The following is a 17,432-nucleotide window of genomic DNA, read 5'->3' as shown; positions in this document are numbered from 1 at the left end:
AATACAATCAAAATAAAATGCATGCGCAACTACCCATAGATATTGCACCTAACCAAATATGTGCCAATTTTCGAAAAAGCCATATTATCTCTTGCAGCAAATGCAGCGAAAAACAAATTTTGAATTTTTTCGTGTTTTTCTATTTCTCGTAAATTGTTGAAGCTAATTTTTATTTGAAATTCGAAGCACCAAGCAAAACCGACTAGATTTTTCACTCGATTAGGCATTCAATAAAGCAATAATGAGATAATTAAGAATTTGTATTTTGTATGGAGGATTGAGTTCAATTAGAGCTTTAATGTAGAAAACTTGATTAATTATTTCATTAAGCCTCTGTGTGAAATTGGCATTCGATTTTTTCATTTTATTTAGTTTTTTTTTAATTTGTGCATACATACATATTTATAAATTGCCCTTGTACATTCATAAGAGCTACTATAAGACCAGAGGCGATGATTCGGTTGTGTTGGGTGTCCAATCGATGGTTGAATGGTCTAGGCACATGATAAATAACACCCAACTGTAGTCGACAAACTTTCGTAATAATTCTATAGAAAGAGTTTCAATAATTAAATCTACTTTTTGTCTTTTAAGTTTTAAATAAAAGATCATAATTCAGCACGTGGTATCTTATTGTAAGACCTTACGTAAGCGTTGATTTCATTGAGTTATAAGACTTTTAGTAAAGTTGTTATAGTTTACCGAATGCTTAATATTAATTCCTTATGTAAGCCTTATTGTATATTCGTGATAAGCAATAAGATAAGGTCCAATTTTTTTGGGGGCACAAGAAGCCACACACATACACATAAGCAAATATTTAAAACAGTTGGTACAATAAAAGCATATACATACATCATATCGCTACCCCGGTTCAATAATGACGCAATTGTAAAATATTAAGTTTTGGTGAAGCAAGTTTCAATATTTGCATCAACTAGAAAAATGTGCGAATGCAATAACGACGCAAGTGGTCTAGCGCGGAAACTATTTGTAATACAATTATAAAATTTATACACAGCAAAGATTAGTACTCTTTAAAGCTTTTGTGCGCGTTATATCGAAACTTTAAAATTGACATTTGTGTCATTATTGAACCGGGGAAGCGATATAATCAACTGAAATTCAATCTGACCACTCAACGCGTTGACACAACGGCTCATATTGCAAGCAAACAGGGCAAATGAATAGTGTATTAAGGAAGAAAGCGAGCAAATAAAAAAAAAAATTTTAATAAAAAAAGGTCTGCCCCTGCAATGCTGTTGAAAGGACTACTTGTTCAATTATTATAGAGCTTCCTCAGTTGGGAAGTATAGTAGGAAGAACAGTAGCTGCAAATTATATTCGTGTAAATTTCAGATCTTGAATTGTAGATGCTTCAATTTTACGCATCATTGGAATTAGATGAATTAATAAAAATTGTCTTCAAAAATCAATTACTACTTAATCAAATTTAAATGTATTTGGAATTTGTAAATTTTTATATTTTGTAAAATTTTGTATCGAATTTCGACAACGCCACATCTTAAAAGAAATTAGCTAAAAAAAATAAACATATTTGATACGAAATTGTATAGGTATGATTAAAAAAACACTTACGAGGCATAACCGTTTGCACGTCTGGTCGGCCACAATTTTTTTTTGAAGTTTTTGCGCAATTTAATATTTAAAAATCAATTTTGCAATTTGCAAATTTGAAATAAAATTCTAAATATCTGTGATCAAAATCAATAAAAAGTTCATACTACAAAATAATGTCAAAATAAAAAGAATTTGTCAACAGAAGAAAGGCAGTACAACGCAATCCGCCAATAAAGGTTTACGCCGATTACTTTATCGGCGGTGGCGGCGTAGGATCCATTGTATGCCGGCGTATTTAATTTAAAAAACTTGATTTTTCAATTTCAAAATTATATTTAGGAAGAGTTTTGTTTATACATTTGTATTTAGTAAATCGACGTTTTGGAGATTTCGTAAAGATGCGGGGTTTTTGTCACAAAATCTCGCGGATCGTTGAAAAATTTTCAGGAGTATATCCTTGCGGATGGAGCTCACGAACCAAACCCCGGCCTTAGGAGCTAGTACTGCTGCGTCTGCCAAAAAAAAAGTTAAAAATACTTAAAACGGCCACTCTTTTGCCTGCATACCTCTTGCAAAGCGTAGTTTCACCGGTCGTCGTCAACACGATTTCTTTAAATCATTTTTGGCTCCTCGCTGTTCACGCACAAAGGCGAATTACGAATTGTTTTCAATAAAAACGTTTAACTTAAACAATTTTTTATTGTTTTTAATTGTTTTATTTTCAAATTTTTAGTCTTTATTTAATTCTCATTCTATTTAGTTCATTTAGTGACTCATTATTACAAGGACTCTTTCCTGACAATTTGTTACAGTTTAAGTCCTCAATACATAATCCTTCCAAAGACTACTCGACTCAGCGCCACGTATGCTTGTCCCTCCTCGAATTCCAAAATATTTTGATGTCACTTCTACCGGACTGTATGTAATATTTGTTCCAAATATGAGCCAAATCGGGTTTTTAATATCTCGGATATTTGCCGCACCTAGCGGGATTTTGTTTTTCATAAAGCTATTTCCATTTCTGTATGTAATATGTGCCCCAAATATGAGCCAAATCGGACCACGATTTTTTGAAATATATATTGCGCTGGCAACCTGAAGGATTGCGCTACACAGCCCCTTGAATCTGGTATTTTAGTCGCCTCTTACGACAGGCATACCTACCGCGGGTATATTCTGACCCCCCAACCCGCTGGGGGGAAGGTTATGCTGAGCATATATAAGGTTATATTCTTAGTCCAATCTGTTCTTTTACGGCCATATTATATAAGAGTTCATTATGGATGACCGCGTAGCTTCAGTTTTCCGACTAGTTCGACTATCTACCACGTTAGGGTAGCAGCAAACCCGGTCATTTGTTCGACCACCATACGTTTTCTTGGGAAGGACAAAGCGTCATTTGGTATATATTGGTGTCTAGATAGTCACATTTATAACATAAATGTAGTACCACTTTGGTTGATAGGCTATAATAAATACACTACACCCAATATATCGGCAAAGCTTAACAAACATACAATGTAATATAATAAATGTGATTCACTCCAAGGGACTAGTTGCGGATAAGGCCACCAACTTTAAGATCAAACCGGGTGTTGAATGATGAAGTGTGAAAATCTAAATTAACATTTCAGACGCTATTTTATAGTTTCGCAAACAAACAACAGAGGTTTGAAAACTAGGTCAAGTGATTTTTCAAACCCTTCTCAAACGTACATACATATATGTATCTTCAATCAAATATAATATAAATGGCCTAGACAGTCTTAAATGAGTAGAAAATAAAGCGCCGAACGCCACCGCTGCAGCGCTAATTTTTGATATTCGGCGGTGGCGTATATCTCTGGTCGCCAAGCACAAGAAACTTGGTGCCCGCCTGCTTTCCTCCCCCATCAACCCAAGTTACGAGTTTCAGCGACAAAAATATTTATGTTTAAACAGCGATTTGAGAAAAAATAAATATGTATGTGTGCAGTTGAGATATATGAAATATTTTTCATTGCGGAAAAACATCAATAATGCCAGAAACGGTTATATCTTATCGGAGTTTTATCATAATTATATGTACTTATGTATAAAGAAAAGTATTTGAAAAAACATTTTTGCTCTTGGCTGACACTTCTAGGGAAATACCCATATGTTTCTATTCACAAATTTTAAGAAAATCTTCCAATCAAAATGTAATGATTTTTTGCAGTTACAGTGGTTGCCTGGCAACGCTGCATCACTTTAAATTCAGTTAATAGCCGACTTTTTACAGTCAACTCAAAGTCAGTTACTTTTCGCAATCCAGTAAAATAGTCAATTAACTAATACATAATTGAATTCTTGTTTAGCAATTAATAATTTTTTTCTGCAGGGCATATAGAATCCAAAGTCTTTAAAAATTAGTTTAGCAAAGACGAAAATCCTTCAGAAAATATCTAGTAACCTCGTGATTATACCTTTCATTTACTGTACGAAAAGGACTACTCATTGAAAATTGTGTGAAATATGATTGCCATGTTACTGTAGCTACTAAATTTGATCTTGACATATCCAGAGAACTGAGATTTCCTGCCTGTCGACAAAACTTGAGCAGCGGCTTTTGTTAAAGGACATTGAAAGCTAAGTAAGGTATTGTATTCAAAAGTTGCATTTCCTTTCCATACATATATACATATGTATATGCAGGTATCGATCGATTGACTCATATTTAGTTGTTCCCCCTTTTCTAAACTCTCCCCTTATTCATTTTTTTTTTCATGGCATTACAGATTATCGGAACAAACGCTTCATATCCTTCTGTCCCGCCTGCGTAGGCACTTTCACAAAAATTGCTAATAGCATGAGAATAAAATAAGAGTGGAGAAAATATTTGTTTGCTAATAGTACGTTGAACTGCGATTCGGCATAGGAACCAGTCAGATGGCAAAGGCTAATAGGATCGCACAACAGGCAGGTAGGTTTTAAATTCCCTTCAACCGCATGTTACAAATATATTCAAAAATGGTTTTTATTAACTGAAAATTTACAGATGTTTTTGTAGGTGGGATGTTCCATGGCCACGGGTGAGACAATTGTACGCAATATTTCGTTTTTAGTGAACACCTTTTTTCACTTTGAATTTTTTCTTGCACTTTTTGTTTTGTTTTGATAGTTAATGATTTGCTATTCAATATTGACCAAATAAACAACGGTTTTTATACTCAGCGTGATTTGTACACAGAGTATAGTAACTTTGATTGGATAACGGTTGGTTGTACAGGTATAAAGGAATCGAGATAGATATAGACTTCCATATATCAAAATCATCAGTGTCGACAAAAATTTGATTGAGTCATGTCCGTCCGTCTGTCCGTTAACACGATAACTTGAGTAAATATTGAGATATCTTCACCAAATTTGGTAAACGAGCTTATCTGGACCCAGAATAGATTGGTATTGAAAATGAGCGAAATCGGATGATAACCACGCCCACTTTTTATATATATAACATTTTGGTAAACACAAAAAAAACCTGATTATTTAGTAAATAATACACCTAGAATGTTGAAATTTGACATGTGGACTGATATTGAGACTCTTGATAAAAATTTGAAAAAGAATTTTAAAATGGGCGTGGCACCGCCCACTTGTGATAAAATCAGTTTTACAAATATTCTTAATCATAAATCGTTAAACCTATCGTAACAAAATTCGGCAGAGAGGTTGCCTTTACTATAAGGAATGCTTTGAAGAAAAATTAACGAAATCGGTTAAGGACCACGCACACTTTTATATAAAAGATTTTTAAAAGGGTCGTGGACGAAAATAAAAGCTATATCTTAGCGATAAAGAGCTTTGTATCAATAGAATTTTACTTTAACGGATCGTAATAAAATTGGGCACACAAATTTTCCCTATAGTAAAAAATATGTCTAGCAAAAATGGACGGGATCGGTTAAAGACCACGGCAACTTAGATATAAAACAAGTTTAAAAGGGTCGTAGACTAGAATATAACTACTTTGCTATAACTTAGCAAAAAATAGTTTTGAATCAATGATATTTCACTTATCAAGTTTTATTGTAAGAGGAATTGGGGAGACATTTTTTTTTAACGAGCGGTGCCACGTGTTATGTAGAAAAGTAATTTATCTGAAATGAAGTATACAATTGAAGCTCATGCTGAGTATATAATGTTCGGTTACACTCGAACTTAGACACGTTTACTTGTTGATGTTGCGTTTTTGCAATGACGTAGCAATGCATGGCCGTCTATTTTGTTAGTGAACGCTTTCCATTAATGAAGTTTAATATTATAAAAACTCGGCGGATATATGGAAGAAGCTTATTTTGTTTAAAAATTTTAGATATACGAAGATTTGGGGAATCCAATAGCGTAAAAGTAAGTAGTTTTTTTTACATGATTTATTTATGCTATAATGTAAAATATAAGTGTCACGGGTGGGACATGTTCGAATTAAAAGCCTTTGATGAACTTATTAATAGTAAATAAACTATTCCAAATGTTAAAAATATGGTATGGATAAATTTAAGTTACAGGCAATTTTAAAAATTTTCAGTCCTTAAGGCAGATTCTCTCAGATTCAAGGTCCGTGAAAAAACCTACTTCATAGATCTCGCATTTTGAATTAAAATTCTACTGGATGTAATAAGTTTATATCTCTATTAGGATTATTATCATTGAAACGTATTGAATGAAGCCTTCTGTGCAGACAACTGATATATCTACTTACATAAATAACCAAGCAAACGAATATTCCGACAAAATTTATTTCAGCCATAAATTGGTTAAAAAAGATGTGGCGATAGATTCGATAGGGCGAGCCAACTTTAAAATCGGAGTTCCGTCGAAGAATGCGGATGAAATACTGGACCCAGAGCCAAAGCCGGATTAACCCTCAAAGGGGCCGTAGGCAAACATCAATTTGGGGGCCCTTTTTTCACGTCCGTTCCCTTCTTTTTTCAATTAAAAAATACAAACTTATATCTTTCATAAAAATTGTATTGTCACAATGTAATAATATCAATAAAATTACTATCTACATTTTAAACAAGTCGTTTTCTACATTTGTTTTCGGCAAATTCATCAATTATATCATCAATGTCGATTTTGTTCAATAAATCTGACTCATTGCAAAGTATACCTAACATCTCGAGTCGCGTTGTAGCTCTTTCAGCAGCTTTAAAAAAAAAATAAAAATTAATGTAAGGCGCGATAACCTCCGAAGAGATCTAAGGCCGAGCTTATCTTCCAATTTGCGTCGTGCTCCTCTTGATTTTCCCTACAAATTGGCCGGACGGGACCTACACGTTTTATGCCGACTCCGAACGGCATCTGCAAGGCAGATGAGTTTTCACTAAAGCTTTTCATGGCAGAAATACACCCGGAGCGCTTCCCAAACACTGCCGAGGGGCGACCCCGCTTAGAAAAATTTTCTTCTAATTGAAAAACCTTATTTCTAAAATTTTGATGTTGCTTTGCCCGGGAGTTGAACCCAGGGCATACGGTGTGATAGGCGGAGCACGCTACCATCACACCACGGTGGCCGCCAGCAGCTTTGCTTCTTTTTAATTGCGAGAAGGATCGTTCGGCAGAACAATTTGTGATCATTAATGTTAAAAACATCCGAAGAGCTATTTCTGTGCTAGGAAATACATCGGCTAATTGATTTTCCATTAAAATTTTATACAAATTACTATGAATTTTTTGTGGATCAGTGTATCTGGAGTTCACGTAACTTTGGAATTGTTTCATTTCAATGAAAAATTCTTACAAACCTCTAGAACAAAAATGAACTAAGTTATTTATAGCTTCGTGGAGGTCCCCATGACTTAGAGAAAAGTTGATGAGAAATGCAAATCTCTCTGAAACTTCCATATACACTTTCGCACGTCGTTTGATTTCACTGTGAAGATTGTCGATGATTTCGAGCAAACCTTGTGTCCTAAAATCATAGCGAGGCGAAAATTCTACTTCTGGACTTCTGGAGCATTTCCGTCATTAGGTTGGTTTTTTCTACGACGAGTACGTTTTACGATTTCTGTATACCCCACACCAGGTACTAATTGTTTTGTTTTTTTCTCGAAATCATTGAAATTCTCATGGAATGAGACTAAACTCTGTTCTGACAATCCGTACAAAAAACCACACGTTTGAAAATCTGCTTTTTCACTTTGCAATGACTTACTCACTGAACGCACTGCAGTCAAAATAGAGTTCCACAAAATCAACATGAAACCAAATTCGAATTTGATATCAATCTAATATGATATCAAATGAATCGTAAACTGCATTCGTCGCATTCGAATGTGCTTCCCAGTGCGTAGTTGAAAATGTCTTCAAAGTTTTCTCATTGTTTATTTTATTTTTTAATACGCCCCAACGATAGGGGAAAGCGGAAAAAAATTATATAATGTCTGCATAATGGCGAAAAAATCTACTGCATAAAAACAGCATTTCACAGCATGCTCTTCAACCAAATTACCCACTCAGCATTTGGGTGATTAAATTTTGAATTTCCCTACATATAAATACAATTTGATTACTCTTTCTGACTAAATAATAAGTTATCATACAATTAAACAAAAGAAAAAAAGGACGTGTGGAATTCGGGGACTGCCGCGGTAAAGCTATTGCATATTATCAACTTATGCAATTATAATATTTATGCAGCATTTTGTTTTCTTTGATATTAATTCAAGTTTTGTCTTTGATATTAATTCAAGTTACACTTTTTAAGCGTGGTGACCGATAAGAAAACAAATTTTTTACTTTTATTGAATAAATGAGAAGTTAATATTGACTTTAACTTTAACTTTAACTTCATGATAGAGATCCAATTTTATGTATTTGGCCTGTTGCTAACACCGAACTTTTTCGAACCTTTTCGAGCCTTTTTTGACAAATATCCGTTACAGTTTTTTTTGATTTAGTCGCCAAGCCCGCGATAAAATCTATGCAATAGCTTAATAATCAAATATGATTTGATAGCAGTGAAAGCAGTCAACTCTTTGATGCAGAACTGACCCTAAAACAAATGCTCGTAAGAAGACATTTTGTGAAGCACCATGACAACACTCAGCTGTTTGATCAGAAGAACGGATCTGCATCAAAAGCATACCTTCGTCAGTACAGAATAGGTAACCTCTTTTATGAAATTACGGCCGGAGAATACACTTATCAGAGCCAAATATGCTCGTCTAATAGGAAACAGGAATTGCGAAAAGCTTCTTCTTATCTGCACAATCGTTTGTAAGGGATATGTACTACATGTACAACTTATCTCCACAATATGTTTACATTTGGTGAAATTTTAAGCTTCTAGTTGTTAAAATGGGGCAGATATTACGAAAAGCTTCTTACATCAAGAAACGGATATGTGGTATATGTGCTATATATATGACAGATTTCTAAGATTTTTTCAGCCAACAATATGTGCCATATACGAAAGCATCTGATGAAATTTGACTTATATCGCACAAATTACGGAAGATTTGAAAAAAAAAAAATTATTTTCTGTATATGGGTTGTAGGGGGGTTTATGCTATAGTGGCCCGATCTAGCTGGTTACGACAAATGTCTAATCAGACACCTTTATATATGTACCCGCTCGCCAATTTGCGTTCAAACAGACAGACGGACGTGACGTAATCAAACGAGATTGTCAACCTGATCAATTCTCTATACTTATTGGTGGGTCTATCTCTTCCCCTTTAAGGACTTACAATTTTGAGATTCGTGGCAAACTTAATATAACATTTCATTAAAGGTTCACAAGTAAGACATCTATCAGCTGTTCGTTCACAGCTGCGCTTACCTGACCATCTATCTCCTTTTTTGTGGAGGCTATTCGGCAGCAACAACAAGCAGCGTTGTACTACTCTGGTACAAAATAGTATAGTACCTGCCGGTACTTTACTTCTGTGTTGGGATTCTTAATGCTGATATAACTAATCGTCTTTGGATTTCCTATTTATCGACTTTTGTAAAATTTTCAATAGGTCAAATATATTGCACCACATATTTCATACTAAATCTGTCCAAAAAATTTACCATCACAGCAACCCATATCTGAAATTTCGATCCTTTTTCCGCTAATAATTACATCCCTGCATCGATCCCGATTGCAGCAGGCCCCGGTAGTTTTGGCACTTCGTTCAGTTGTTGTTGTAGCAGTGCTTCGCCCCATCCAATAGGAGCGACCGAACACAATTGTCATCAATGTCCTCTAAGGGGAGTCCAAGGAAACTTGCTGTTTCAACAGAGGTGGATCATAATGAGAGGGGTGTTAGAGGCGTTGGCTCCACAATATAGTTAAAGAGATGGTTGGTGTCATGTGGGGACACATTACAAGCAGGACATATGTTTTTTATGTGGGGGTTGATTCTGGATAGGTAAGAGTTTAACCTGTTACAGTATCCAGATCGAAGTTGAGCTAGAGTGACTAGCGTTTCCCTAGGGAGTATGCGTTCCTCCTCTGCTAGTTTTATGTATTGTTCTTTGAGTACAGGATTCACCGGGCAATCCCTGGCATAGAGGTCCAACGCCGGTTTGTGGATTTCACAAAGGACCTGCTTGTGCTTTTTAGCTTCACACGCTTGTGTTCTCAGGTGCCGTATTTCCTTATAATGCTTACAGAGATTACTCTTTAAGCCCTGGACGGTGTAGGCTCATCAATCAGATGTCTGTTGGGATTCCCAGATTTCTGGGTATTCAACAGGAACTGTTTAGTTAGCATTTCATTTCTCTCCCTAATGGGGAGTATTCTCGCCTCTTTATGTACCTAGATGGTGTTCTGGGGACATAAGAAGATAACCCCTGGCGGTTCCGAGGGCGGCATTCTTCCAGTGAGTAGTCTTTAGGCTTGGCGACCATATCGCGGACTCGTAGCATGCAATGAGCGTTTCCTTATCTTTCCCCCCAAGTACTGCCAGCAAGAGATTTAAGGATTTTATAAATGTAACCCCATTTCACACTCCGGTCAGTGTCAAACGGCAGTGTGTTAGAAAGAGAAGGAAACAAAGATATCTTACTTGTAAACCTATACTGGCTGCTTCTGTCAATATCCAGAAAGTTCTGAAGTCGAAACGCTAGGGAAATATTCCTCGGATTTAAGCTGAAACGGCAGGGTATAAAAATCAAAATGACAATGTGAAAAGGATTTGAAAAAGTCCCATCATAAAATGGGTCTACTAGATACGACAGGCGCATGGCTCAGTTTGATTATATTTTTTTTAATTCACTTGAGTGGGGATTGTCAAAAGGAAGTGGCAAATGCATAATATAACCAACACATTGACAATTATTTACTGCCGAGCCGTATAAAATAGTTTCACATCACATAATGTTATTTAATTAGTAAATACATCTAATTTAGCGCATTATTTTTCCACAACACACTCCATTCGCCTAGCACAAACATGCAGATTTTGACAATCTGAACAAAGGTACGAAAGGCCTCGATCACCTGTTTAATCGCTGTTCGATTACTTACAAATGGCTATGCCATAAAAAATTGAAAGTGAATGTGGATAAAACCAAATGTATGATATTTTGCAAAAATCAAAGCATTATGGGTGCCAATAACCTAAGCAATATTACTCTGAAGATAAGAAACGTTGAAATTCAGCAAGTAGACAAGATCAAGTACCTAGGAGTCTTGATCGACAAAAACCTTAGATTTGGAGAACACATAAGTTATTTAGAAAACAAAATTGCAAAAAAAATTGGTTTTATGTACAGAACTTGTAAATATATTAGTCAACGACACAAAATATTAGTGTATCCATCAATTATTCAAGCGCACTTTATTTATTGTCCAACAATCCTGCTATTAGCAAATGACACACAAATAAAAAAACTGCAGATACAACAAAACAAGGCAATGCGATTAATTTTAAAATGTTTGCTTAGAACACCAAAATCTACAATGCTAAATATGTTAAACTAGCTCAGTGTAAAACAGTCGATATATTATTTTACATTGAAATTTATACATCATATGAAATAAGGAATAACACCGAATTATCTGAACGGGAGAATACATTTTAATCATGAAATACATAACTATGGAACTAGAAGCAGCGGAAATATAAGACTGCCTAGAGTAAGAACGGAGTTTGCGAAGAAGACTTTAGAATATATCTATCTATATATATAAAAAGAAGTGTACATTTTCATTGTCACTCCATAACTCGAGAACGGATAGAAATATTGCCATGAAATTTTTAGGAAAGATACAGGAAGGAGAGATGATGGTTAGTTGATTTTGAAATTCCAAATCGGTTTAGTCATAAGAATATAAAAATCAAATTCTGTGTATGTGTGTATGTTCGCTATGGAAACGTATTTCCCATACTTCAATCATCACCAAATTTTGGTTATAGGTTCCTTCGATCAACGGGACGGTTTTAGGCTAAAAATAATTTCGATATATAAAAGGGGCGTGGCACCCCCCATACAAATTGTATCTTTGTTACTGCATAACTTTGAAGGTATACATGCCAGAACATTGAAATTCAGTAAGGAGTTATATGAGGTTAATCCCTAACACCACCAAGAAAATGTGGGATTGGGAAAACGGGGCGTGGCACCTCCAATACAAATGGAATATATCATACTGCATCTCTTGATGTAGTAATGGTAGGATAATGAAAAGTGGTAAGGAGCTATATGACGTTAAGTCCTAACACCTCCAGTAAAATGTGGAATGGGGAAAAAGGGGCGTGGCACCTTCCCTACAAATGGGATTTTTCAGACCTATGGCTGCCGTACAAACTTAAGTTATTTTAACACCTAAAGTTTGACTGCATTGTTGAGTTTGGCTGTTATGCCTTTTGGACGTTTAGTAATCTGCCGCCGTTAAAAAAAATTGTTAGCTTCAGTCTATCTACATCTATCTATATATATAAAAATCAAATTCTGTGTGTGTGTTCCCTATGAAAACGTGTTTCCCATACATCAATCATCACCAAATTCGATCAAGACGAAAATTTTTCATATTTCAGAATTAAGAATTTTAAATTTAAATGTTTTTGTTTTTTGGCTATGCGAACGAACTATCTTCGCTCCCAAAAATGATCATGTTAACAAAATCAATGATCGCATTCAAAACCAATTTCCCGGTGAAGCGACGAAATATAAATCGATCGACACAGTTACAGATGAAGATAAAATTGTGAATTATCCAATTGAATTTCTAAACTCTTTAGAACCACCTGGAATGCCTGCGCATATATCAACTTTGAAAGTTGGCTCACCAATCATGCTTCTTCGGAATTTAAACCCACCAAAATTGTGCAAATGGACTTTGCGTTTAGAAATTAATACCGAATTTAATCGAAGCAACAATCATCAGCGGTAAAAGCAAAGGTGAAGATGTGATCATACCACGGATCCCAATCATTCCTACAGATTTGCCATTCAATTTTAAGCGCTTACAGTTTCCTGTACGCCTTGCTTTTGCAAGCACAAGGACAATCGCTTACTATTGCAAGCTTAATTTTAGAGAGTCCGTGCTTTTCCTATGACCAGCTATATGTTGCTTGCTCTAAAGTTGGAAAACCAAAAAATTTGCTTATCTTTGCACCGAACGAAAAAACCAAAAATATTATGTACCCACTTGCATTACAATAAGATACAATAATAAAATGTTTTATACGAAAATTTCACCAAATATGCGTACAAAATTCAATTCAATTTATAGAACAATAAATTAAATTATCAGAAAACAAAACAGAAAAAATAACGCAACATTCATTCTATCTCGGGCGTTACAACGTACGCCTGGTAAAGCTAGCACTATATAAAAGAAAGTCGTGTTAGTTACACTACGCATAACTCAAGAACGGATGAACCAATTTGGCTGAAAATTGGTGGAGAGGTAGCTTATAACCAGGGAGCGGACATACGATACTTTTTATCCCGTTCTGGCTAGGGTCTTGAGATCAAAACGTGGACCTGGGTAATCCTGGGATGTGGTTGTACAATATGGGTATCAAATGGAATCTGTTTATGAGTACTTTGAAACTGAGTATTTTTCGAACCCCTGGGTGACTCGGGTCTCGAGACATAGGCCAAAACGTGGACCCGGGTACCCCTAGCATGTGTTTATAGAATATGGATAACAAATGCAAGCTGTTGATGAGTACTTTAGTAGGGGGTAATTTTCATACCCCTGGGTGACTAGGGTCTCGAGATATAGGCCAAAAACGTGGACCACGGTACTCCTAGAATGTGTTTATAAAATATGGATAACAAATGAAAGCTGTTGATGTGTCCTTTAGTAGGGGGTAATTTTCATACCCCTGGGTAACTAGGGTCTCGAGATATAGGCCAAAACGTGGGCCCGTGAACGCCTAGATAGTGCTTTTATATTATGGGTATCAAATTGAAGCTGTTGCTGAGTTCTTTAGTACAAGGTAGTTTTCAAACCTATTGATGACTAGGGTCTCGAGATATAGGCCAAAACGTATTTCAGGGTAACACTAGCATGTGTTTTTACATTATGGGTATCAAATTAAAGCTGTTGATGTATGCTTTAGTACAGAGTAAGTTTTACACCGCTGGGTGACTAGGGTCTCGAGATATAGGCCACAACATGTACCCGGATACACCTAGAATGTGTTTTTACATTAAGGGTATCAAATTGAAGCTGTTGATGTATGCTTTAGTACAGAGGAAGTTTTACACCGCTGGGTGACTAGGATCTCGAGATATAGGCCAAAACCTGGACCCGGATACCCGTAGAATGTGTGTGTATTATGGATATCAAATGAAAGCTATTGCTGAGAGCTTTAAACTAATTTTCATTGTGATGTTCGATTTAATCGCATCAACCTGGCAAAACTGATAAATATGCATGAGAAGCCGAAATAAAGACATGAATTAATAATACCCACATACGTATTTACATACGTCCTATTCGATTTGCCTTAAATTTGGTATATAAATTTGCCTATATTAGTATTTACGATCCTTTTTCTCTGGGACTGGCAATAAAGGGCCTATTACTGATACTTAACATAGACTTGGCTTGAGAACTGTCACAGTTCTGTTAAATGAACATTGCATGTTACTGATAACTCAAAACTTAGCAACACTTAACTTGACTTAGAAGTCTGTTGAATTTTGATTTTCTATGTAAGTTCTAAGTGACGCTTACATTTTGAGATGCCATTAGTTAGACGGAAAAAGCTTATTAAAATGTATGCAGATTTTCCAAATTTAGGGCAGAACAACGTCTGCCGGGTCTGCTAGTTTGATTATATAAATGGAAAAAACGTATGAACTTGTGCCTGGCATACTGCCATTGAAAGACATAATTGAACAAAAAACTTTGAATTGAAATTCAAATTTGTACGAGAAATAACGGAATTTAAAGCACTGGCAGAGTTGAGCGCGACGAGAACGTCCATGTAAAACAGCTGATCGAATGAACCTTATGGAATGTAATTGGTCAATGGTGCCATACCATAACGCCCTAGCCATAACCATACCATAGCCAAACAATTGGTTTTTCGCCACATTCATAACCTAATCTTATAACTTTAAACGAGCAATTCTTGTTTGTTTGTATAGCCGAACGATCTCGGGAACGGCTCAACGGATTTAAAGGAAATTTGGCACAAAGATAATGCATTACTTTCTAAGACTTTCTACCTAGGTGTTGCCACTCAGAATGTTTCACAAGGTTGCCACCTATTCGAAATAAAAAGAATTGCATGACATATGCCGATATGGGTATCAAACGAAAGGTGTTTCACTCCGCATTACAATAGGGACATTTTTAAGTAGGGTTGCCATTTAAGGTTGCCACCTATTCGAAATAAAAAACAAATTGCATGAGATATGCCAATATGGGTATCAAACGAAAGGTATTTCACTCCGCATTACAATAGGGATATTTTTGAGTAGGGTTACCATTTAGGGTTGCCGCCTATTCGAAATTTAAAAAAATACTGAATGAGATATGCCGATATGGGTATCAAACGAAAGGTATTTCACTCCGCATTACAATAGGCACATTTTTGAGTGGGGTTGCCATTTAGGGTTGCCACCTATTCGAAATTAAAAAAATTTAATGAGATATGCCGATATGGGTATCAAACGAAAGGTATTTCACTCCGCATTACAATAGGCACATTTTTGAGTAGGGTTGCCATTTAGGGTTGCCACCTATTCGAAATAAAAAACAAATTGCATGAGATATGCCGATATGGGTATCAAACGAAAGGCATTTCACTCCGCATTACAATAGGGACATTTTTGAGTAGGGTTGCCATTTAGGGTTGCCACCTATTCGAATTAAAAAAAAATTGAATGAGATATGCCGATATGGGTATCAAACGAAAGGTATTTCACTCCGCATTACAATAGGCACATTTTTGAGTGGGGTTGTCATTTAGGTTTGCCACCTAGTTATTTGAAATTAAAAGAAAATTGGATGAGATATGCCGATATGGGTATCAAACTAAAGGTATTTCACTCCGCATTACAATAGGATCATTTTTGAGTAGGGTTGCCATTTAGGGTTGCGCCTATTCGAAATTAAAAAAAATTGCATGAGATATGCCGATATGGGTATCAAACGAAAGGTATTTCACTCCGCATTACAATAGGGACATTTTTGAGAAGAATTGGCATTTAGCGTTGTTGTTTTTAGACGAAATAGTACTCTACTTACTCATATGTATTCTATTAATGGTTTAAAAGAGAACAGTTAAAAATCTCCGTAAAAAATCTTACACATGATTCGACTTAATTTTCTTAATTTCACACACGCTAATAAAATTGAAATGCAATATCAATATATATATTTTTAAATTATAAAAATTAAAAAATTGCTTCAAATAAATGTTTTCATACATTTAATAACAAGCAATACGGGCAATCCCCGATTATTAAATAATACAAACAGACAAAATTGGTTCATTCGTTGTAGTTCTATAAATAGAACAAAAACAGCAACAAAACCAAAGTTTCTTTGAAAACCGCCGTACCAGGCATAGCTTTAACACATAATTGCATACGAAGTATGCAATGTGTAAAAGATTAAAATATGCAAAAAGAAGGCAATTGGGAAAAACTTTACAACAACTAAGGCATGACGTAGCTGAATGCGTTTATAACCATTTCAACTATCGTAGGAGTGCGGGTTCGACTCCCACTCCTGGGAGAAAAGGCTTTGAAGAGATTTACAAGGTATAATCGAAACAGCTGTCGCCTTGTCCGTCCTGATGTCACGTTGTTTAAATTTTTCCCAAATTATTAACAATTGTTTTCTACTTACTATTCCAAAAACAAAATTCAATTTTTCAAATTTAGAAAAATTAAAAAATAACAATAATTATCATTAGAAAAAAAATTATTGTTCTGGCCTTGAGCTCGATTCGAACCTTGAATGATTTATCAATAGGCCGATAAAAACAAAAACAATTGTTAATAAACCATGAGCACTTGGGAATGTCAAACAAAGTAATTGACAATAAACAAAAATCCAGCATTATCAGTGCTTTGCACCAGATGGCGCAACACCGAATAAATATAGTTGGTAAAAAGGAATAGAAGTAGCAAATTTGCCAGTCAAACAAACCACCGCTGTATAGCTAAATGGTTAGCGCAGCATGCCTAAAGCGTACTGATGATGAAGGCTTAGCACCCTTCGGAATGGATCTATCTGCGCAGCTATGGCAGGTTGTCTGAAAAGTTTTCTACTTACTATTCCAAAAACAAAATTCAATTTTTCAAATTTAGAAAAATTAAAAAATAACAATAATTATCATTAGAAAAAAATTATTGTTCTGGCCTTGAGCTCGATTCGAACCTTGAACAAATTATTAAATAAAACATTTTTTTTTTTTTAA

The 17,432-nt window shown here is 35.4% G+C and overlaps 1 protein-coding gene and 1 long non-coding RNA gene across 12 annotated transcripts in view; one reads left to right on the top strand and one right to left on the bottom strand.

The window, feature by feature from the left end:
* Positions 1-17,432, bottom strand: part of LOC137243075 (uncharacterized) — a 160,643-nt gene that overhangs the window by 123,786 nt on the left and 19,425 nt on the right. The gene's annotated exons all lie outside the window — the stretch shown is intronic.
* On the top strand, positions 3,984-6,502 carry LOC137246182 (uncharacterized). Its single transcript, XR_010951428.1, has 4 exons — positions 3,984-4,197; positions 4,338-4,522; positions 4,598-4,642; positions 6,238-6,502. It is a non-coding gene; the product is annotated as an uncharacterized lncRNA (long non-coding RNA).

The sequence above is a fragment of the Eurosta solidaginis genome, chromosome 3 (assembly GCF_040869045.1).
Source record: "Eurosta solidaginis isolate ZX-2024a chromosome 3, ASM4086904v1, whole genome shotgun sequence".
NCBI lineage: Eukaryota > Metazoa > Arthropoda > Insecta > Diptera > Tephritidae > Eurosta > Eurosta solidaginis.
The sequence above is the reverse complement of the archived record's forward strand: the minus strand, read 5'-3'. Positions and strand labels throughout refer to the sequence as shown.